Raw genomic sequence first — 24,803 nt, 5'->3', positions numbered from 1 at the left:
GCTGTAAAAATTCTTTCCCAATTTTCTGCTTTCCTTCTAACCTTGTTTACATTGACTTTGTTTGTGCAAAAACTTTTCAATTTAATGTAATCAAAGTTATCCATTTTGCTTTTCTTGATGTTCTCTATCTCCTGTTTGGTCATGAATTTGTTTGTTCTCCATAAATCTGATAAGTAAACTATTCCTTGCTCTACCAGTTTTCTTACAGTATCAGCCTTTATATCTAAATCATGAACCCATTTTGACTTTATTTTGGTATATGGTGTGAGATTTTGGTCTATGTCTAGTTACTACCATACTCTTTTCCAGTTTTCCTAGCAGTTTTTTTCAAAGAGTGGGTTCTTATCCCAGAAGCTGGGGTCTTTGGGTTTGTCAAATAATGGATTACTATAGTCATTGACTACTGTGTCTTGTATACTTAATCTATTCCACTGATCCACCACTCTATTTCTTAGCCAGTACCAAGCAGTTTTGATGATTGCTGCTTTATAATACAATTTAAGATCTGGAATGGCTTAGGCCACCTTCCCCTCCATTTCTTTTCATTAGTTCCTTTGATAGTCTGGACCTTTTGTTCTACCAAATTAATCTTGTTATTTTTTTTCTAATTCTATAAAATAATTTTTTGGTAGTTTGATCGGTATGCCACTGAATAAGTAAATTATCTTAAGTAGAATTGTCATTTTTTTTATATTAGCTCAGCCCATTCATGAGCAACTAATGTTTTTCCAAATATTTAGATCAAACTTTATTTGTGTGAAAGTGATTTGTAATTGTGTTCATATAGTTCCTGGGTTTGTTTCAGCAGGTAGACTCCTAAATATTTTATAATGTCTAAAGTAAGTTTAAATGGAGTTTCTCTTTCTATCTCTTGCTGTTGGGCTTTGTTGGTAATATACAGAAATGTCGATGATTTATATGGGTTTATTTTACAGCCTGCAACTTTGCTAATGTTGTTTATTATTTCATGTAGTTTTTTACTTGATTATCTAGGATTCTCTAAGTATATCATCATATCATCTACAAAGAGTGATAGCTTTTTTTTCTTCTTTGCCTATTCTAATGCCTTCTAATACCTATTCTAATACCTTCTTCTTTGCCTATTCTAATATCTCTTTTTCTTCTCTTATTGATAAAGCTCATGTTTATGGTACCATATTGAACAATAGTGAGGATAACAGACATCCTTGTTTCACCCCCGATCTTATTGGAAATGCTTCTAGTTTGTCCCCATTACATATGATGATTGCTGAAGGTTTTAGATAGATGTTATTTATTATTTTAAGGAAGACTCCTTTTATTCATATGCTCTCTAATGTTTTTAATAAGAATGGGTGTTGTGTTTTGTGAAAAACTTTTTCTGCATCTATTGAGATGATCATGTGGTTTCTGTTAGTTTTGGTGTTGATATAATCAATTACGCTTTTAGTTTTCCCAATATTGAACCAGCCCTGCATTCCTGGTACAAATCCTACCTGGTCATAGTGTATTATTCTTATGATAAGTTGCCTTAATCTATTTGCTAATATTTTATTTAAAACTTTTTGCATCTATATTTATTAGATAAATTTGTCTATAATTTTCTTTCTCTATTTTGACTCTTTCTGGTTTAGGTATCAGCACCATATTTGTATCATAAAAAGAATTTGGTAAGACTCCTTCCTCACCTATTTTCCCAAAAAGTCTGTATCATATTGGAATTAATTGTTCTTTAAATGTTTGATAAGATTCACTTATCCATCTGGCCTTAGATATTTTTTCCTAGGGAGTTCATCAATGGCTTGTTCAATTTCTTTTTTTGAGATGGGGTTGTTTAAGTATTTTACTTCCTCTTCTGTTAATCTGGGCAATTTATATTTTTGCAAATATGTATCCATTTCACTAAGATTGTCAAATTTATTGGCATAGAGTTGTGAAAAATTGTTCCTAATTATTGTTTCAATTTCCTTTTCCTTGGTGGTGGATTCACCCTTTTCATTCTTGATATTGGTACTTTTGTGTCCTTCTTTCTTTTTTTAATTAAATTAACCAAAGATTTATCTATTTTATTCTTTTTTAATAAAACAAGCTTTTAGTTTTATTTATTAGTTCAATAGTTTTCTTAATTTCAATTTTCTTAATTTTCTTTTGGTTTAAATTGTCTCTCCTGGATCTATTTTCCAGGTCAGTTGTTTTACTAATGAGGTGTTTTACCTTTTCATCTATTTTTTTCATTTTTTTTTGTTTCTGTTTGACAGATTCTTGCTCTCTCATAGAATCATTGGCTTCCATTTGCCCATTTCTAATTTTTAACAGATTGTTTTCTTCTATTAGATTTTGTACCTCCTTCTCCATTTGGCCAATTATATTTTTTAGGGACTTGTTTCTTCAGTGTACTTTTTTTCCAGTTGGCCAATTGTATTTTTTTTTTAGGCAATTGGGTTTGTTTAAGTGACTTGCCCAGGGTCACACAGCTAGTAAGTGTCAAGTGTTTCATGTGAGGCTGGATTTGAACTCAGGTCCTCCTTACTTCAGGGCTGGTACTCTATCCAATGAACCATCTAGCTGCCCATGGCCATTTGCATTTTTTTGGTACTTGTTTTCTTGAGGGTACCTTATTTTTCCAGTTGGTCAATTGTATTTTTAAAGATTCTTCTACCTCTTTCATTTGACTTTTAAAATCCTTCTTGAGCTCTTCTAAAAAGGCTTTTTGGGCTTCAGACCAGTTCATATTCTCTTTTGAGGTTCCAGTTGTGAGTTTGTTGACAATGTTGTACTCTTCAAAATTTCTGCCTTGATCTTCACTGTTCTCATCATATGAATCTATGGTATGACTCTTTTTACTCGTGGTGTTTGCTAACTTCCTGGTCTTTAAAGAGATTACGCTCTCCTGCTGGGGAGCAGAGGACATTGACCCAAGCTTCTTGTGTTGGGAGCTTTGGGACTGGTCACTGGCTTTGTGTACTAGGGTCTCTGATGTTGGCAGTTTACTTTAAGCCTCCAGGCTGTAGGGTTCTGGCAGTTTACCTGGTGTTGGGTTGTAATCAGCAAAACTGTAACTCTCAGGGTAGGATTGGGTAGTCTGGCCACTGGATGTTGCCTGCTTTTTCTTTCCTTTCACTTTCTTCAGGTCCTTTGAGTTGGATGTTGCAGGATGTTTATCCTCCTGGGGCCCCTTGGAGTGCTTCACAGAGATTTGCTGAGGCACTGGGAGAGAGCTGTAGAATGCTGAGGCACCTGGTGGTTTTCTGAGCTGGTTTCCACCAGTTCCCCAACCTTGACTGAGGCACTCATGGGTCCAGGCATTGGTGTTTATCTGTCCCATCACCTTGGTTTCTGGATCTCCTCCTGGTGTGCTAAAGTGGGGCTTTCTGCTAGCTTGCTGAGGTGCCTCCTTCTGTACTCTTCCCCTTCCCTCAGGTCACGAGGGACCTTTCCTGTTAATCCCTTAACCTACCAGGGCTGCTGGACTACTGCACACCATCTTTCATCTGGTTCAGCTGTACCAGGGTTTTTCCTGGGGCAATATTTTCTGGGCTTTCAGAGGTTGATACCAGAAGATGAGAGTGATTTCCTTTTTACTCCACCATCTTGGCTCACAGGTAAAAATTTTTAAAAGATCTCCTATTAAATAATTAAATGTCAAAATCAGAAAGAAAGAAACTTAAAGGAGCCAAGTACTAAGTGCTATGATTAACTTATGTATCTAGTTTCTGTGATGTTTTAACTATTCTTCCATTTTATATTCATTGTTCTTTCATTTTCATTACAATTTTTACATCATGTCTTTATACAAATTAGCCTTAACATTGAATCTAGACCTGAAAACTTTAGGTTAAAATGTAAATGAAGTATTAGTTGGAAAATTAAATAGACTCTGCTTAGGAAGAATGGTGGAGTCCACAAAATGTGCAGATTGCCAATAGGTATGATTTCTTCTAGTCTGACTAACCTGAAGAAATATTTTCCTGTAATGCACTTTTAGTTATAAACTAGCTGTAGACTTTCATCTGTCCTAAATCCTGTTTTTTTCTCTTCTATTTTTCTTTAGGATTCCTCACTTGATGGCTCTCTGTTTTAATAATTCAACTATAAGCTTTATGCAGGTACCTCTCAAATCTGAAACTGTTCTTCCAGACTCTCTCCAGAGTTTAAATCAGTCATCACACTGCCATCTGGGTATCCTAAAAGCTCCTCAGACTCAACAGTTCCAAAACTAAAATACTCATACTTCTTTTTAAACCTAATCTCCTAATGTCCCTGTTTCTATCAATGATGTTACTCTCTTTCCTGTCCTGATTCTATATACACAGGTTTAATAACTGAGAGTAATCCTTTCACTCTTCCCTCTCTTTCAGTATATGCAGCCAGTCTATTGCTAAGTCTTACTTATTTTGCTTCCAAGTCTCTTGTAGCTTTCCTTTCATATCTATTCACTGTGTCACCATGCTAGCTTAAGCACTCATGTGGCCAACTAAAGAGCTCCCTTTGTGGTCTCCCTGCCTTCATTATCACTCTTTCTAATCCCTCCTTCACACAGCTGCCAACATAATTTTTCAAAGATACATAGTAATTCTGATAATATCAAACTCTTTAAAAAGGTTAATGGTCCTCTAATGCCTATTGGTTATAAAATAGATGCCTTAATCTGATGAAGATATATTTCCCACAGCCTCTAGCACCAGAAAACCTCTTAATTGAGTTAAATTCTTTGGTCGTATTCCAGAGGAGCATGGTGACATCTCCTGGAATGAACTTGGAATAGATTCTGATTGGACATTAAAGGTTCTACAACATGTTTTAAAAAAGAATATTGGAATATATTTGAAACAACAAAAGATCAAGAATTTCAAGAGAATCAATGAAAAAAAAGTGAAGAAAGCACCCCAGCAGTTCCAGATTTCAAAATGAATTACAAATCATCAAAACAATCTAATGTTGGCTAAGAAATAGTGGTGGAGCAGTAGAATATATTATATACACAATACATAGTAGTAAATGACCATATTAATTCAGTGTTTTATATAACCAAAAGATTCAAGTTTTGAGGGTAAGAACTCAGCATTTAAAAATAATTGTTGGAAAAACTGGAAAGCAGTTTGGAAGAAGCTATAGAACACCATCTCACACTGTATACCAAGATAATGTCAAAATGAATAAATAATCTAGACATAAAAAATAATATCATCAGTAAATTAGGAGTAAATAGAAAATGTATCTATCAAATCTATGGATAAGGGGAGAGTTTATGACCAAAAAAGAGACAGAGAGTATTATGGGAAGTAAAACAGATAATTTGGACTATATAAAATTCAAATAGCTTGAGTATAAGCAAAACTAATGCAGCCAAAATAACAGGAAACTGGAGAAAAATTATAGTAAGTTTCTCTGATAAAGGCCTCATTTCTGAAAGCATATATGGAACTGAGCCAAATTTATAAAAATAAGAATCATTCTTCAGTTGATAAATTGTTAAAGGAAATGAACAGGCAGTTTTAAGAAGAAATCAAAGCTATAAATAGTCACAGAAAAATGCTGTAAATCTCTACTAATTAGAGACATGTAAATTTTAAAAAAACTGAAATGCAAACTTAAAAACCTCATATCTATCAGATTGTCTAACATTACAGAGAAGAAAAATAAGAAATGTTGGAGAACATATGGACAAAATTGGACATTAATGTGATGTTGATGGGGTTGTGAATTACTATAAACATTCTGAAGAACAATTTGGAGCTATGCTCAAACAGCTATAAAACTATGCATACCCTTTGACCCAGCAATACCTCTACTAGCTCTGTATCCCAAAGAGATCAAAGTAAGATAAAGGGAACTATTTGTACAAAAATATTTATAACAGCTCTTTTTGTGGTGGCAAAAATCAGAAATCAAGGAGATATTCTTCACTGGGGAATGGCTGAACAAGTTGTTATATATGATTGTGATGGAATGTTATTGTGATAACAAATGTTATTGTGATAAGAAATGACAAGCAGGGTGCTTTCAGAAAAAAAAATTGGGAAGACATTTGAACTGATGCAAAGTGAAAAGAGTAGAACCAGGACAACATTTTACACAGTAACAACAATATTTTAAGGATGATCCACTGTGAAAGATTTAGGTACTCTGATAAAAGCAATGATGAACACAATTTTAAAGGAGCCATTATGAAAAATGCTATCCACTTCCAGAGAAAGAACTGATGAACTCTGGATGCTGATTGAAGAAATCATTTTTTAAAATTTTCTTACTGTTTGTGTTTTAATTTTTTTCTGATTTCTTTTGCAACATGATTAAGATATACAACAGCTAACTATTACTTAGAATGTGAATAGGACGAATTTACCCATAAGATGGAAACTGATAGCAGATTTAAAAATTGAATTCAATAATATGTTGCTTTCAGGAAATGTTATAAAATGAGAGATACATACAAAGATAAAATAAAGGTCAGGAGTAGAATTTATTATTTAAAAAAAGTTGGGGTAGTAAGCATGATCTCAGACAAAGTTAAAATAGATTTAATCAAAAGAGAAAAATAGGGAAACTACACTACATGTCAGTAATACTATTTAATATTGTTTTAGACCAGTTAAAATGGCTAGATAGTACAAAATACCTGAGAGTCTATCTGCCAAAACAGACACAGAAACTATATGAACACAAACACAATACACTTTTTTATACAAAATTGCATCTAAATAATTGAAGTAATATTTATTGTTCCTGGGTAGGTAAAGTCAATATAATAAAAAAATGACAATTTTACCAAACTAATCTATTTATTTAATGCCATCCTAATTAAATTCTAAAACGAAAATTCTTATTGAGTTAGAAAAATATAATAGCAAAGTTCATTTGGAAGAACAAAAGGTCAGGAACCTTAAAGAAACAAGGGGAAAAAAGATGTAAAGGGAACAGATTCAATAATATCATACTTTAAACTATATTATAAGGTGAACACATTGTTGAAGTATAAAATGGATAATTTTGATCATTTTAAATTAAAATTTTCTTCTATAAATATAGTGCATGCATCTAAAATAGAAGGAATGCAGAAAATTGGGGGAAAAACCTTCACAGATAATCTCTCAGATAGGATGTGATTGGACTGGAATATTGCTGTGGTATAGCAAATGATGAGCTGGTTGATTTAGAAAAAAACCTGGAAAAATTTAGATTTATAAAGGAAAATACTATCTACCTTCATAAGCAAGATAAGTGGAAAAAGCAAGTGTGTTCTGTATATGTGTGTATGTTTATAGATATTTATGTATATTTGTATATATTCACACTTAATTGTAGCCTTCTTTAGAGTTGAGGTGAAGGGGAGGCAAAAAAAAGGAAAAAATGCACAGCAGAGAACAAAAGGAAAACTACAAGAAAACAAAGAAAATCTGGGCAGCTTTAAAAACAATGTGTAGAATTTATTATACAGGTGTCTTGAATTGGAAATGTACTGTTTTATTATAGTGAATCCTCTCTTACGTTCTGCCATCTATACAGCAATTATTTATTTTTTTCTTTTCTCATTTTGTATTTAAGTTTCAAATAAATAAAAATTACAAAAAATAGAAATCCTAATGGACATAATATTCATACTTATTGAGAGTATGTTTGATAGAAACATTGGAAGAGAAGACATTGTATTTTTTACTAGCTCTCATTAACTGTGTATCATTCCTGTCCAAAAGTTATATTTAAAATATGCCACATGCTGCCAGAAATCTGCAACCATTCTCAGATATACCATTTTAATTACTTCTTCATTTCCTAAATCTAACTTTTGTCTTTGACAATTCTAACATTCCATCAAATGTAATGATAAAAATGCTACGTACATTTTTAAAGTCTTCAGTTTTTCCTCCCCCTTCAGGACTTCATAAACAATAGCAATGTTTTCCAGATCCTTTCTCAGAATGTTATTTGACCAATATTGAGCCACAAGATATTAGTATTGGTCATTAGTTTATATAAGTCTCAGAAAGTTGATCATTACATGAAAACCATTATATCAATCAATAAACATTTTTAAAGTACTTACTTTGTGGCAGGAATGGTGCTAAACACCAGATTGTGATTTGTGTCCTAAAAGGTGATTTCTTTCCATTTTGTTGATTTTACTTCAAGATTCCTCTGTCAACAACATATGATCATTTCCAAACCACTATGAAAAATATCAGAACATATTATTTATTCTTCTTTTATTGACTCAGTTCTTCCTTTGTGGTATCTGTGGGTCTTCATCAAATCTTGGGAAATAGGAAGTGACTGCCTCCTACCAGGGTCCAGATTATTGAGGCTAAAGCCAAGGACTTTGCCTGTATTTCCACTAACACTTATCAGGACAAGAAAATTATTTAATTAACACTGCTCCAACAAGTTACACCATCTCTTACCAAACCTTTCCTAACTCAGATATGTCAAGGGTTATTTAGCTTGGAATCATCTAAGCATCAGCCCATAAAGTGACTAAAAGCTGAAACCCATGCAAATCAAAGAACCTGTTTTGTTCAAGAGAGAAAGTGAGAAACTTTTAATGGGAATTTTCAGGTACAGGGATGATCAGGTTAAAACTGTAATTCAATAGCAAATATATCAAATCCAATGTAAATTAAGACCTATCAAGCATGGGAAACTCATAGCTCAGTACCAACATCTAAATTTTGTTTAACTCATCTAATTAAAAAAATAAACTTAATTATGATATCAAATATAAAGTAGTAGCTGTGTTAAAATCAAGTCTGGTGCTTTTGTTTTGATTTTTTTCTTTGGGGGGGATACAGGGATAGGGTATTATTTTGGCAAAGCCTATGTCTCTCTCTCTCTGTGTCTCTCTCTGTCTCTCTGTCTCTGTCTGTCTGTCTGTCTGTCTGTCTGTCTCTCTCTCTCTCTCTCTCTCTCTTCATGTCTACTTTTCATGCTCCTCTTGAGTCATGTTTGATGTTAAATTTACTTTTCAACTCTGGTGTTTTCATCAGGAATGCTTGAAAGGCAGGGTACCAAGCTATTAATTCTCTTTTAACAGTTTTCTTGTATCATTCTCATTTCTTTTCTGGATTTTTCCTCTCCCATACTTATCTTTTTTCTTTAATTTTTCCATGAATTCTTATTGTATTTAAGGCCAATTAACATACTTTGATGTTTCAAAAAATAGTTGCTATTACATCACAATACTGTGAACATCTTAAATTGCCATACAGGCTCCTTTAAATTAAAATAGCCCCTTAAGGAAATCCAGCTATGTTGTGTCAAATATATAATGGTTTTCAAGGAAACAGAATTAGCTTAAGAAGGAAAATATTATAGTTACTATTTTCTACTCATTAAAATATTTGTAGGAATTTATTTTTAAAGTAAAAACTTTTACTTTAATGTGCTTTAATGTGCTCTAAAGCTATAGCAAAAAATCATGTAATTATACTGCTTTTTTAAAAAATATTTTTTCCATGGAAGTGTCATTTTTCAAGAACTTATAATTAAGAAAAGATAGTTCAATCCTTCCACACATTGACAATGCTTGATTTCATCCATGGGATTGTTTCTTCAATGGAAGTAGTTCATGATTCCATCCATGCCTTAGGCAATTTGTAAGTTGTTGTGACTGAACTGTTCATAACCTGGTAGCCTTCTTCTTACCAAAGAACCTCTCTAAATGTGAGTAGGATGGCATTCTTGCTATTAACCATATCCCAAACTCCATTCCCCATCTCTTTGCTTAGTATTGATTTTTGTCTTTGCCTTTAATCATTTTCCTCCTCATCTACAACTCTTAAAATCTCTAAGTACCTTCAATACTCAGATCAACTGTAAACACATACATGAGACCTTTCCTGATTACCCAGCTGCAAAAGCTTACCCACAATCATTACTATACATAAATATGTGTTTATATATACAATATACATATATAAATATGTATTTATATATACACACATAGAGTATGTGAATGTAATATTGACTAAACATATGTATACATGTTTTTCTTCTACTATAATGTGACTTCATTGAGAATATGGATTATTTCCATTTTTTCTTTCAAATCCTCAGTACCTAGCACAATGTATGTTACCTAGTAGGTTCTTTATTAATTATTATTGATTTATTGATGAAACATATCAGATTCATAATCATCTGTCCTCAAAATGTTTTTATAGCTTGTGAGGATATGACAGAGGTTTTGTTTCCTGAACTAATAATCAAGAACCCAGAGTAATCTTTAATCTACAGTGAAAAATTTGAACAGAATTTTAGTAGAAGTTAAACAGGAAATTTTCATTTATATTAACTGTTCAGAAAATGTTTACATGCATATATTCTGTATAAATATAAAATTCAATATTGACAAAGAGGGGCAGGTGATATGTCACTCATGTATCCTTGGGTGTCATTAGATAGCCTTTAGAAATATATTTCATAAAATAGCAAAGAGAAAAATTCAGGCATAGATAGAAACATTGCCAGTTCCAAAAATTCATATTACTAATATAGGTTAGTAATAAGATTTGGGGTTAAAATATGACAAATGCAAGGCTGTGTTTTTGGTGTGTATGAGCTTTCACCAAGAACCAGAAAGGAAGGATTGTTCTGAATAAGTAGCATCCATCAAAGGCAGAGAGGCAAGCTTGTCCAGAAATCACAGGCTGTGATAACAAGCAATCCTAAAATTGTAAAAAAAAAAAAATGAAGACAGAGGAGGATTGATAGGGATGATGACATTTGCATCTCTATGAATGAAAACTAGAGACTCTCTTTGTTTGTAATTTATACAAGTTCAAAGTATTATTTCCTCAAGATCATAATCTTTCTTTAGTTGCAGTTCCAATGACTATATTCTTTTCTTGAACTCATACCTAGAGAACTCTGTTGTTTCAAGGCAGATTGACCTATGAGAATTTTCTCCAGCATGGCCTGTATGAATAACATTTTTCTTGCCATCACAATATGCACCTCACTATGTGCATGTCATTTGAACCTAGGGACTAGGTATTTAGGAATCTCATTCATGCATGAAAAGAGTGGCTTGTATCTTAACCTAAAATCAATGACTGTCTGTTGTCAGTGGTACTGGCAGAATATTTTTTGTCCCATCAGGACAAATCCTCCCTCTTATGATAGGATGAGGGTTAACTATTTTCTGTATCATGGATTTTCTCCAAAAGGAAAAGAAAAAAAACACAAGTCAGACCTAATTGACCCCTAATGAAACTTCCTGGTCACCTAAGGGGAATATAAGGTCCCATCCACATGAATCCATTGAACTTGTTGGCTATCTAAATACCATATAAATAATGATACTCTGCTCTTCTGAGTTTCCACTAGGGGTTCTACATTTTGGGGAACTAAATGCCACTTGATCCTAATTTCATATCTTTCTTATATCAGAGGAAACTAAACTTCTTCTATTAACTGTTCAATCACTTACAAGTGCTTCATTTCATCCTAAAATAAGACTTGAACTAAAAAGGGCATAAATGTCGGGCTCACCCCCAACCACCCTAAATCTTTCAATCAAGATTATAACCACTTATTGCTCCTGAAGAGATAAATAAGTGACCCGTAATTGCTCTATATGTACAGAAATTAACAGAACAAAAGTGAAGTGGAAGTAGATATATTGTTACAAGTGTTGATTATTTTATTTTCTTGAAAAAAAGCAGAAATAAGAGTAATCTACTATAAACCCAAACTGACCTAACCAATTAGGAGAGTAAATTGTTCCCATCTTCAGAAAAGGCAGTGGGGTAGAGAATAATGAATGTTAGCTCTCAGACTGAGATGTTTCTTTATATAAAATCCTAAAGATAAGAAAATGGTGTTAAAAGGAGTGGAAATTAAAAACAAAATTAGAACATATGGAGAAGCTTAGAGAGATATAACATTGGATGACAGAATATCAGGCCTTAAAAAGATATTAAAAGGTTAAAACAAGGGTCCATTCTATATAGATAAGCTTTAAGGGGATAAATACAAAATGTTTAGCTTAGGTTAAAGAAAAAAATAAGACATCAGTTTAAGTAAGAAGTAGGAGAGGTATGTCTAGACCAGGGTTTTTTAAACTTGTTCCACCTGTGACTCCTTTTCACCCAAGAAATTTTTTATGTAGCCCCAGATATATAAGTATATAAAATAGGTATGCAAATAAAACATCTACTGATAAAAATCATGAAAAATTTATTTTAAAACAATTCTTTGATATACATATAATTTTACCATTTTTTAAAGAAGAATGCAAATTTGTATTCTAATGAGATGGATGTGTTTGTTTTTTTACATAAAGAATTAAATCTTGGTGGAATTTTTAATACTGTAGAACATAGAGCATCTTCAACATTTTCAGAATTGATCAATAATTTGATGTTATAATTATTAATGCTGACAATACCACTTCAGATAAATACAAAGTACCAAATTGCAAACGTATGTTTAGGACCATTTCAGAAATTTGTGAAAATTCTGTCCCATTCCCACATCAAAATTAATTTAATGATTTTTTTTTAAGGAAACACAATGTTAATTGTGCAATGTTAATATCTGCAAATACTTCCTGAACTTTTAATGGTAGATGACTGACATTTTTTCAATTGAGTATGATTTTGAACCCACCTTAGTTTTTTTAGAATCAAAATTTGAAGGGAAGGAAGTATTTCTGAAATTGTTTCCAGGTACTTCGGATGATCAATTATAACTCTTACAATTGAATCTTACAGAAGGTTATTTTTAATTATAAAATTATCTGTAGCTGTAAACATTTCTAAAGAACCATGCCCACCCTATTCTTCCATATAATAACATTTTAGTAAAACTTTCAATTTTATCTTTTAACATACACATGTACAATTTTTCCCTTGATGTGACATGTTTAAATTACTGAGTTTTTCAAAAATATCTGACAAATAACACAGTTTTGAAAGCCATAAGTCATTATGAAAAAAATGAGGAAAATCAGATTTCTGCTCAGTACATAGAATGTAGATAGAACTTATCCCTCTTGAAAGTCACCTTACAGGGTGTGGAGCCAAGATGACACAGTAAAAGCAGTGACTTGCTTGAGCTTTCACCCAAACCCCTCCACATACCTGTAAAAATGACTCTAAACAAATTCTAGAGCAGTAAAATACACAAAAAGACAGGGTGAAACAAATTTCCAGTCTAGGACAACCTAGATGGTTGATGGGAAAGGTCTGTTGCCCCAGACTGGAAGAAGACTGCAGTTCAGCCTGGGCTGTACAGGCAAAGACGGGGCTAGAGCAAACCCAGAGCAGAATTCAGGGAACTGAATCACTGGGAGCCATGGCAGTTTCCAGCCTTCTCAACCCACAAATGCCAAAGAAAACTTAGAAGGTCAGTAAGAAAGGTCTGTCAGAACTGGGTGAAAGAGGGGAGAGGTCTGGCCCCAGCCAGGGTGCAACCCCAGGGTTATGGCAGCAGTATCTACTTTTAGAACTCTCAACCCACAGACAGTGGGGAGATTGAGTAGTTCATCAGAGGGGGATTGCAGGGATCTCTTTGCTGGAGCTGAGGCAAGGTTCTCTTGCTTTGCCTATGCTCGGATCTGGTTCGCAGGCCTGGGTGGCAGTCTTGGGGAGAGGAGGAGTGCTGGCATGGCAGAGCTTCTAGTAATGGTGGAGAGGGAATCCTCACAGCTCCAAGGCAGAAAAGAGTGCTTATGGTCACTCAGAGAACAGAGCACAGGCCAGGAAAGGAGGAAACACCTCACCTTTGATCATACCACCTTAGAAGAACTGAACATTTTCAGGTCCCTAGAAGTATCAATGAAGGCAGCTGCACAAAACCAGTGAAGCTTGGGACAGCACACCCTCCACATTGGAAGCAAAGCCCTACCTTAACAAAGAGTTAAAAAGTCAAGTAATTGGCTGGGAACATGAGCAAACTGTGGAAAAATACTCAGACCATTGAATCTTATTTTGGTGACAAACAAGATCAAAACATACAATCAGAAGAAGATAACAAAGTCAAAGTTCCTGCTTCCAAATGCTTCAAGAAAAATATGAATTGGTTTTAGGCCATGGAAGAGCTCAATTTTTTTTTATTTATTTGTTTTGTTTTTGTTTTGGTGAGGCAATTGGGGTTAAGGGTCACATAGCTAATGAATATAATGTGTCTGAGGTCAGATTTGAACTCAGTTCCTCCTGACTCCAGAGCCAATGCTTTATCCACTGCACCACCTAGCTGCCCCTCAAAAAGGTTTTTGAAAAGGAAGTAAGAGAAATAGAGGAAAAACTGAGAAGAGAAATGAGAGTGATGCAAGAAAGTCACGAAAAATGACTCAACAGCTTGCTAAAGAAGACCCCCAAAATACTGAAGAAAATAATACCTTAAAAAATACACTAATCCAAATGGCAAAAGAGGTTCAAAAAGTCAATGAGGAGAAGAATGCTTTGAAAAGCAGAATTGGCCTAATAGAAAAAGAGGTCCAAAAGCATACTGAAGAAAAATAATTCCTTAAAAATTAGAATGGAGCAAATGGCAGCTAATGACTCTATGAGAAATCAAGAAAGTATCTACTTCTCTTACTTGCTTCTCAAAATACCTTTTGAGCTCTTCCAAGGCCTGGGACTGATTCATATTTTTCTTGGAGGCTTTGTATGTAGGAGTTTTGACTTGTTGTTTTCTTCTTGTTGTATGTTTTGATCTTCTTTGTCACCAAAGTAAGATAATACAGTCTGACTTTTTTTGCACTTCTTGCTCATGATCCCAGTCAATTACTTGAGTTTTAAACTCTTTGTTAAGGTAAAAGACTGCTTCCAATGTGGAGAATGTACCATCCCAAGCTTTGGGGGTTTGTACAGCTGTTTTCAGAGATACTCTAGGGATCTGAAAATTTTTAGTTCTTCCAAGGTGCTATGATAAGCGGCGAGGTGTTTTCTCTCCACCATCACAACAAGCTCCACCACACCAGAGTTCCTCCTCACTCAAGAACCACCCCTCAGAACTGTGACTCAGATCCAAGCATGGGCAAAGAGAACCCTGCAATTCCCCTCTGATCAGCCATTTGATTCCCCCTCAGTCTGTGGGCTGGAAGCTCAGGAAACAGTCACTGCCCTGGGCTGCGCTCAAGACTTGCGGCTGAGACCTAGCTCCTCTCTCACTGCAGTCACAAACTTTTCCCACTGACCTTCCAAGTTGTCTTTGGTGTTCATGGATTGAGTAGTCTGGAAACTGCCACAGCTGCCTGTGATTCAGTCCTCTGAGACCTGCTCCAGGGTTGCTGAGGCCTGGCTCCTCTCCCCACCTGGTGCAATATACCTTTCTGATCAACCATCCAGGCTGTCTTTGTCTGGAAATTTGTTTCATTCTTTTTGTGGGTTCTGCTGCTTTAGAATTTGTTTAGAGTCATTTTTTATAGGTATTTGGAGGGGTTTGGTGGGGAGAGCTCAAGCAAGTCACTGTTTTCCCTCTGCCATCTTGGCTCCGCCAAAATCAAGAAATTATAAAACAAAACCAAAAGAATGAAAAAAAAATGACAATGTGAAATGTCTCATTGGAAAAACAACTGACCTGAGGGCAGCTGTGTAGCACAGTGAATAGAGTACCAACCCTGAAGTGAGGAGGACCTGAGTTCAAATCCAGCCTCAGACCAAATACTTGGTGCTTACTAGCAGTGTGATCTGTGGCAAGTCACTTAACCCCAAATGTCTAAAAAAAAAAAGAAAGAAAGAAAAAGAAAAGAAAAACAACTGACCTGGAAAATAGACCCAGGAGAGATAATTTTAAAATTACTGGACTATTTCAAAGCCATGATCAAAAGAAAAAGAGCCTAGACATCATCTTTCAAGAAATTATCAAGGAAAACTTCTGTGATATTCTGAAACCAAAGGGTAAAATAGAAACTGAAAGAATCCCCCAATCACCTCCTGAAATAAGTCCCCAAAGGAAAACTCCTAGAAGTATTGGAGCCAAATTCCAGAGTTCCCAGGTCAAGGAGAAAATATTGCAAGCAGTCATAAAAAAACAATTCAAGTGTTGTGGAAACATAATCAGGATAATACAAAATTTAGCAGTTTCTACATTAAGGGATCAGAGGACTTGAATATGATTTTCTGGAGGTCAAAGGAGCCAGGATTAAAATCAAGAATCACCTACCCATCAAAACTGTGTATAATCCTTCAGGGAAAAATTGACATTCAATGAAATAAAGAACTTTCAAGCATTCTTGATGAAAAGACCAGAGCTGAATAGAAAATTTGACTTTCAAATACAAGACTCAAGAGAAGCACAAAAAGGTAAATAGGAAAGATAAATTATAAGGGACTTATTATAGTTGGACTGTTTACATTCCTACATGGAAAGATGAAACTTGTAACTCATAAGACTTTCTCAGTATTAAGGTAGTTGGAGGGAGTAGATAGATAGATAGATAGATCAATAGATAGATAGACACAGGTCACAGGATGAGTTGAATATGAAGAGATGATATATAAGAAATAAAACTAAAGGGTGTGAGACGATTATACTGTGAGAAGGAGATAGGGAGAAGTAGAGTGGGGTAAATTACCTCACATAAAAGAGGCAAGAAAAAGCTTTTACAGTGGAGAGGAAGAGGGGAGAAGTGAGAGGGAATGAGTGAATCTTTCATCAGATTTGGCTTAAAGAGAGAATAACATATACATTCAGTTGGGTATGGAAATCTCTCTTAACCCTACAGGAAAATAGAGAGAAGGGGATAAGAGAGGGAAGAATGATAGAAGGGAGTACAAATTGGGAGAGGGGGTAATCAGAAGCAAATTCTTTTGAGGAGGATCAAGGTCAAAGGAGAGAATAGAATGAACAGTGGGCAGGACAGGATGGAAAGAAATATAGCTAGTCTTTCACAACATGACTATTATGGAAGTGTTTTACATGACTACACATGTATGACCTACATTGAATTGCTTGCCTTCTCAATGAGGGTGTGTGGGTCGGAGAGAGGAAGGGAGAAAATTTGGAACTCAAAGTTTTAAAAATAAATTTTAAAAATTGTTTTTACATGTAACTAGGAAATAAGATATACAGGCAATGGGATATAGAAATCTATCATGCCCTACAGGAAAACAGAAAAAGAAGGTGATAAGAAAAGGGGGGATGATAGAAGAGAGGGTATATTGGGAAAGGAGTATTCAGAATACATGTTGCCTTGTGTTGGGGGGAGGGGAGATATGGGGAGAAAATTTGGAACTCAAAATATTATGGAAGTGAATGTTGAAAATGAAAAATTAATTGATTAATAAAAGTAAAAAAAAAGAAAAAAAGAAAAGAAAAAAAAAGAAAGTCACCTTACCTCTGCATGTACTAATAAGTTTGTGTAATTGGAATGCATGATTTTCCAAAAGTTTGAAAACAAATGACTGTTAAGGGCATGACTTTTAATGAAGTTAATGATTTTGATAGCATTGTGAAGCACAACATCTAACTGGTGATATTTTTTGGCTATGAGTGCCTCCCAATGGCTCATGTATTGAGTAAAAGTGATACATTCATTGCTACCAACTTTAACTTTTGCTAAAAATTCAATGTTCTTGCCCGTCATTGCTCCAGCACAGTACAGTACAGACTCCAATACAATTTTTCTACTGTAAATTTTTATTTGTGAAAAATTCATCAACTTTAAAATATATCTCTTCCCCTCTTGCATGTCCTTCCAAAGGATGACAAAACAATAATTCCTCATGTATGCTTCCTTCATAAACATATCTTACATAAAGTAACAACTGTGCCATGTTAGACATATCAGTTGTTTCATCAAACTGAATCACAAACTTTGGTCTGTTCTTAAGTCTGATAATAACCTGATGGTTATTGATAATAACCTTACTAATTTCAGAAAATTTTTGGAAACATTATCATTTGATAAAGGAATTTTATGAATTTTATCCCCATATTTTTTTCTCGTGAACTATTTCTGACATTTTAATAGCAGCAGGTAACACAAGATCTTCTGTCAGGTACGACTTTTTAGTTTTTGTAATTAAATTTTGTAATTAAATAAGAATTAATAATAAATTAAATAAGAAGTTTCATAAGATGCAAGTAAATGCCTTTCATTGACAATAACAAATTTCTCAAAACATTTTTTTCTTTATTTGAAGATTTTAAAAGTTGTTCAAAATATTCCTTTGATTTATTGCAGTATGCTTGGTATTAAGATGTCATTTTAGTTTGACTAGTTTCATGCTCTCCACAGCCAAAACTTCATTACAAGTTAAGCAAATCGGTTTTTTCCATACCATCATCATTATTGGAAGTAGACCTATATTGCAAAAATGATTCAAAATATTTTCTTTTTAGTGTCAATTTAGGTGTACTACAATGTTGTTGTGAAGACTCTGCCACATCGTCATTAGTCGTCATTTTTACCTCTTCTGTCTAAATTTAGTTACAGATCCATAACTGAAAAATAGTTTTCCTAAAATATATATAAATATTGCTAACAGTTTCTCAAATAAATGCCATTTTAGTGCATGAAATTACATTTTTTGTGCTTAATTTAAAAAGTTGATGTTTGTATAGCAGTTATGGTAGGGAAATATTATTAAAGAGTTTTGTCTTACTTGCTGAAATTAAATACTTATGTTTCTACAAAAGAAGAAGATAACAGCAATTTTTAAAATAAAATATTCTAATGCATTATATTCCAAAGATGTACTAATTTGATACTTACATGCTGAAGACTGATAGTAGGAAAATATTAAAAGTCTTAATTTTCCACAATTAAAATATTATGTTTCTGTAAGAGCAGAAAACTTTGTATGTACAGTAAAAACACTGCAATTTATAACATACAATAGTCTCAAACCTGAGCTGATGTGTTTCTGGCAGCATTAGTTCGTGCTGTGTGGCATGGTGGCATAGTACAGAGTGCATGTTGTGTGTTCAGAATGAAAACTGTAGTGAATTTGAGTGATGCAACATGGGTAAGTGCTGCCAGGAATACCTCAGATTTAGTACATGTTTGATTTTGAATTACTATTTGGTCATTGCACAATCAGAAACCTTTTACTGTTGCCAGATTTTTCACAATCCCCACATTCAGTTACACAACCCCATATGGGGTCATGAGTCACAGTTTAAGAAGGACTTTTCTAGACAACTTTTAATTTGATAAAAAAAAAAAACAGAGAGGTTAATTTTTTAAAACATATTGCAAACTCGATGTAAGCTGAGAGAGGACAGCAAAATTCAATATGATTATAGTGTGAATTAAATGAACAAAGCAGAGAATGAATAATTTGTAGTCTTTCTGTATTTTATTTTATCAAGTAAAACCTCATGTATTGTACCCAGTGTTGGGGGTTACAATTTAGGAAGAAGATTTAGGTGCTGAGGGTGGGCAGGAATGTGAGAGAACTATGGATAATCATATAAGGATCAGTTAAAAGTCCTATGGAGGTTTAGTCTCAGAAAGAATTGTTTAAATGGAGTTTAACAAAAGTCCACATTTACCTTGTTAAATTTCACATAAAGGTAACAAAACAGTGTAGTTTATCTGTATCTACATGCTCTCTCTTTTTTTAAATGCTTTTACTTTCTTCTCTTTCTTTCTTTGTTTTTTTTACTTTTTTTACTATCACTTTCTTACTGTTTTTACTATCATTACTGGTACTTTGCCCCAGACTCAAACTCTTGAAAAAAAAAAGCCCTCCATGCTAATAAGTATAGAAAAATGATAGAAATCCATACATCAAACAAGCCTTAAAATAACATCTTAGAATAGAGTTTCAGGAGGAACTTCACAGCACAATTTTCTGCTTTCATCAATGTGTATTACAGATGCCAGAAGGAAAGGGGAAAATGTGTTAAGGAGCAAAAAGAAAATAAGTACAAGTAAATAAATCAGAATTGGGAGTGAAGTTTCTGAGAAATGTGATGACAATGGGAATTGGAGTCATTTGTTGGAAATCTTACTTCCCTTGTATAAGCATCACTGCCATAATTCAAAACCAAATCTTCAAGGTTATAGCAGATTATATAACACTGAATTAGAAAATACATGCTAAGATATTTGCCAAGATACACTTCCTAAATGTTAATAGAGGTAGTGAGGTAAAATAGCCATGTTAAGTGCCACACTGGGGGAAATGGACCACCTGTAAATGTAGTAATAAGCTATGAATAAATATTCTACATATTTTTGAAGTTGTAACTCATGGAGAGAGGACAGTAGGCACAACAGTGAGTCAGACAGCTGAGTTCTCTTTCCTGTGAGCAATTTTCTACTGCTGTAAAATCAAAATGTTGGGATAATGACATCAGTTTGGAACAGTGGTTAAGAGCTTTAGAGCATTTGTAAGACCATGCATTTATTGCAAAAGTTGAAGTGAGTTTATAACAATGCAATAAAAAATAATAACATTGCCAGCAAATCTGACAATTCATGTTATAATAGTTTTCACTCTCATCTTTTCTTCAATTCCTAGGAATATTATACAATATTATCTGTTTAACATAGTGTTGTATAGACATTTTAGGAAAGACACTAATTTTGAGAGCTTCAAAATGAGAATAATTATCATGAACTTTGGGTTCATACCACATAATTTTGTTAAATGGATTTTTTGGTCTGAAGAAGAGAAGACTTATGGAGAACATGATGTTTGTCTTTAAGCCCTATGTAGGGCTATTTGGTAGAATGCAGATTAGAGATTTGAGTTGTTCTGATTGGTCATAGATTCTGGAATGAGGAACAATTGGTGGAAGAGGCAAAAATGAAAATTTAGGACAAATGTAAAAAAATCTTTCCAAGAATTAAATTGTCACCAAATAAAATGGGTTGCCTTGGTTTTTAATATATGCATCTCCCAATCTTCCTCCACTCCCGACTCTCCCCATCCCCAAAAAATAATGCATTGAAGTTGTCAAGGAAGTCTTCATTTTATAGAGACATAAACTGTGGACTTGACAGACTCTGAGTTCACTTTCACCTTTGAGATTCTCTGATATTATGACTTATTCTACCAAAGATGGTCATTATCCCTGCCTTAATAGTGGCAAACAATGTAACACTAAGATAACAGTTGATTCACTCAGTGACATACATCATCTGAGTAGCTTCCCCATGAAGCATTCACTTTACTTCAAGGAAACTATCAATTATTATTAAATGTTGGGAAATTATTTAAGGAGAGATAAATTTTTCTTATAACTGCAGATGTTTACATTTTTTTTTATTTTTTTAACACTTGATCTATTTCTCTTGCCTAAATTGTAGGTCTCATTTTAATATTGATTGGCACAGGTATTTTGACTTGAGATATATATGTACATACATACATACATACATATATATATATATATGTACATACATACATACATACATATATATATATATATTTAATTGGGGCAGATTTCTCCTCCTAAGTCAACTTGTTTTCCCCTTATTACTGCCAAACTTAGCATAGTGTGGACACCAGATCTTCCTATATCTCTGCAGCTCGGAGCTCTTGATCACAAGTGATCCACCAGTCTCAGCCTCCTCAATATCAGGGATTACAGGTATGTGCCACCCAGACTTGGCCACATTCTAACCAAAGAAAAAAGGGACCTATTATGTCCTACTTGCCATATACTTCATTGTATGATGACACATTCAAATATTTGGAGCAAAAACTGCTCAGCAATACCACTGCAATATCAATTTTATCATTGTTTTAAGGTAGAATATCATAGTAAAAATTTTAAATCTATGGGTCAGCTGCATCCATGTATTTTTATAGAAACTTTGGTTAAAACTGAAGGAAAGTGCAATATAATAATGCTTTTAGCAACTGAGCTCTGAAATTTATCTATTCAAGGTCTGTGCAGCTGTGAGACTTGGAATGGTTAGTAACTGATCTTCCAGGATGGATACAGTTTGTTAGGATCAAAAAGGCTTCTTGCAAACAGTAGTGGTGGATTTCTAGGAGATTTGCTCAAAGTTATTTCATATTACTTCAAAGATAAATGTTAAGGCTACATTTTTACAACATAAAGCAAAATAAAACAACAAAAACAAAAAGAAAAAGAGAGAAAATTTTAGGTTGAATACAAAATATATTAAAATGTCAAACATTCAGATGCCAATATTTGCTCTCCTTCTCAGATACATCTTCAATGCTTATAGGATATGCAGTCTTTGCATATGCAAGAACTTATTCTTCTCAGTTTGACCATTATACTTCCATTTTCCAGTTTTCCAATCTTCCATGTCCTCAACAATTTACCTATTTTTTTTCTTGAACACAGATCATATATGTGAACATATCCTTTCCTAATTGCACCCAACATGAATCTATTCATTGCTCTTCAGATCAATATCATCATTGATGCTTTGGAGCTTGTGATAATCCTAGAATTATAACCACTATACCCTAACAGGGCAACTCAGTTTGACACAATGAGGACAGATTCTGTGATGAAAAAAAGTAGGCCTCTTATACTGCATAGTGGCTTGGGATTGCAAAAGCAAATATACAATTTTCCAAGTACAACCAGATTGCTCTTTTCCTCCTAATCAATTAAAGACCAAACTCAAGTCCATCTTCAAGGTAATACATATGCACTTATGCATATGTGTTCATTCACATATACAAAGATATTTGAATGTATTCTATTATCTCCAAGAGAATATAAAATCTTTGGACCAGAAACTTTTATTTTCTCCTTGCATCCCTGGAATTAACATAGTTTCTTGCATTTAAAAGGAACTTGATAAAAACTTATTAAATGGAATTGAATATTATCGTTGAACTAGCATATCTGTTGAACCTCTCTTTATTTAAAAATGTAAGTTATGATCAATAAATATGGTGGTAGTTTTTATTCTCTTAATATATTAGTGTCTTATATGATTTTACTTTTTTAGTCAGTTTTAGTAAATCATGAAAGTCTTCTGGTTCCTTGCTCTTATTTTCATTAAGAATATGCTCCATTCTCATAAAGGTTTTAAGAAGATGAAAAAATGAGTATATGACCAGGAATTGTCTTTTCGTTATTTTTTGGACATTTAGGTAATCTTTTATTTTCTCCATTATTTTGGTATCTTCTCTCCCTGAGATATCTTGTAAATCTTTTCTTTAATGTTTTTAAGATTGCATAGATTTAAGCCATTTAGACTTGTTCTTGTTTACTCATTCTTGCCAACTTCAACTTTTAAATTTCACTTCCACTCATTCAGTTTATTACACTGTAGAGAATGAGAAAGTAAAATCTAAATGTAATGTCTCTTCCGCAAGTAATGAAAATCAATAAGATGAGAAATGTTGATAAATATTTTTTTTAATTTCATCTGTGAATGAATTTGAGCTATTATCCGTTGGTCTCATTTTAAGCTTTCCCTTGATTTCTATTTTTTGTTTTGTTTTTGGTTCCATTGCTTTTCACTGCCAACAGTGTTCATGTTTTTTCTGCCATGTTCCACAGTGTATACGAATGAATTTGAATTCTATACCAGTGTTATTTGTTGCTGCTATCTCTTTCCACTTGATCTCTAAGAATTTCAAGGATTTTTTTTTTTTATAAAAGTAGTTTCTTGTCATAATGACAGGCATATAGTATGTGCTCACTAAATATCTCTGATGGTTTGCCTTACTTGGCATGTATAAACTTTGTGTATTGAGACCAATCTCTCTTTTCCTTTTTTTTCCATTTTTCCTTTGAAAAAGTCAGGTTGAAACTTTTAAAATTGTTTTCAATTTCTTTCTGCTCATCTTTAGACTTTATTCTAACTCATTGGTACTTATGACTATTACTATAAGTAGTGAACAGACTGCATAGGAACATTTGATCTTGATATATCTTCCATATCGGGAACTAATAACTATTTATTTGACCTTTACAATGCATCAGATATTAAAATACTTTTTTCTTAGTATCTTTCTCTCTCTCAACTTTTTTTTTTGTCATGGCTAAGTTAGGTGAATTCCTGTCCATATGGTCATATCATAATGTCCTCTGAGGAATTCATTAAGTAGGATGTGTTCAGGACAAAAGGTCAGAGTTCTAAGAAATATTAGTCATTAATTATATCAGATTCTGAAGGTTTTTATGCACTATTCTAAAAGGCTATGGGTACATTCAAGGAAAATTAGAAAATTATGTCACCCAAGAGATTATGGCACCCATCTGTGTAGCTGCAATGCATTATTTCAATCTAATCTTTAAAAGATCACGTACCATGGATGATTTTCCTCAGAGCAATGGACTAAATCTCAAATTGTCTATTCCCTACAAGCTATTGCCATCATCTATAACAAATGTTAGAATGAATATATCAGATTATCAAAAGGAATGTACTTGGCAGCAAATCCAATACCCACCTCACTGAACAGTAGTTGGCAATATTTTATATTTAATGATTCTATAAGTTCAAAATAGCAGATGATAGATGAATATCAGTACTTCTTCCAAACTTGCTGTGTAAGCATCATTATAGACAATTTCAATTTTCACCTTTATCTGAGAAGTATTTCTTTCTGAAATTCTATTGTTCACATTAAATTTGTTAAGATACATAGATTAGTTATAAAGAGCAATTTACTATAATAGTACACTTCCATCTTTGTTTAAAGGTTGAAATTGTTGCAAGACCCTCTGACACATATAACTAATAAAATAAAATTTAAATCCTCAAAACCCTAGCCAGTCATTGTGTGGAAGTCTCATGTTATTGCTAAACTACATTAGGTCCACAACAGATAGTATAATGTATATTAAACAAAATAAGTTGTATTAAAACATGGAAATTTCATTAAAATATCTTAAATTAAATATCTATAAATTAAAATACCTATAGATAGATAAATAGATAGATAGATAGATAGATAGATAGATAGATAGATAGATAGATA

This window comes from Vombatus ursinus, unplaced genomic scaffold, assembly GCF_900497805.2.
Source record: "Vombatus ursinus unplaced genomic scaffold, bare-nosed wombat genome assembly UNPS02014942.1, whole genome shotgun sequence".
Taxonomy (NCBI): Eukaryota; Metazoa; Chordata; class Mammalia; order Diprotodontia; family Vombatidae; genus Vombatus; species Vombatus ursinus.
This window is presented reverse-complemented; position numbering follows the sequence as displayed.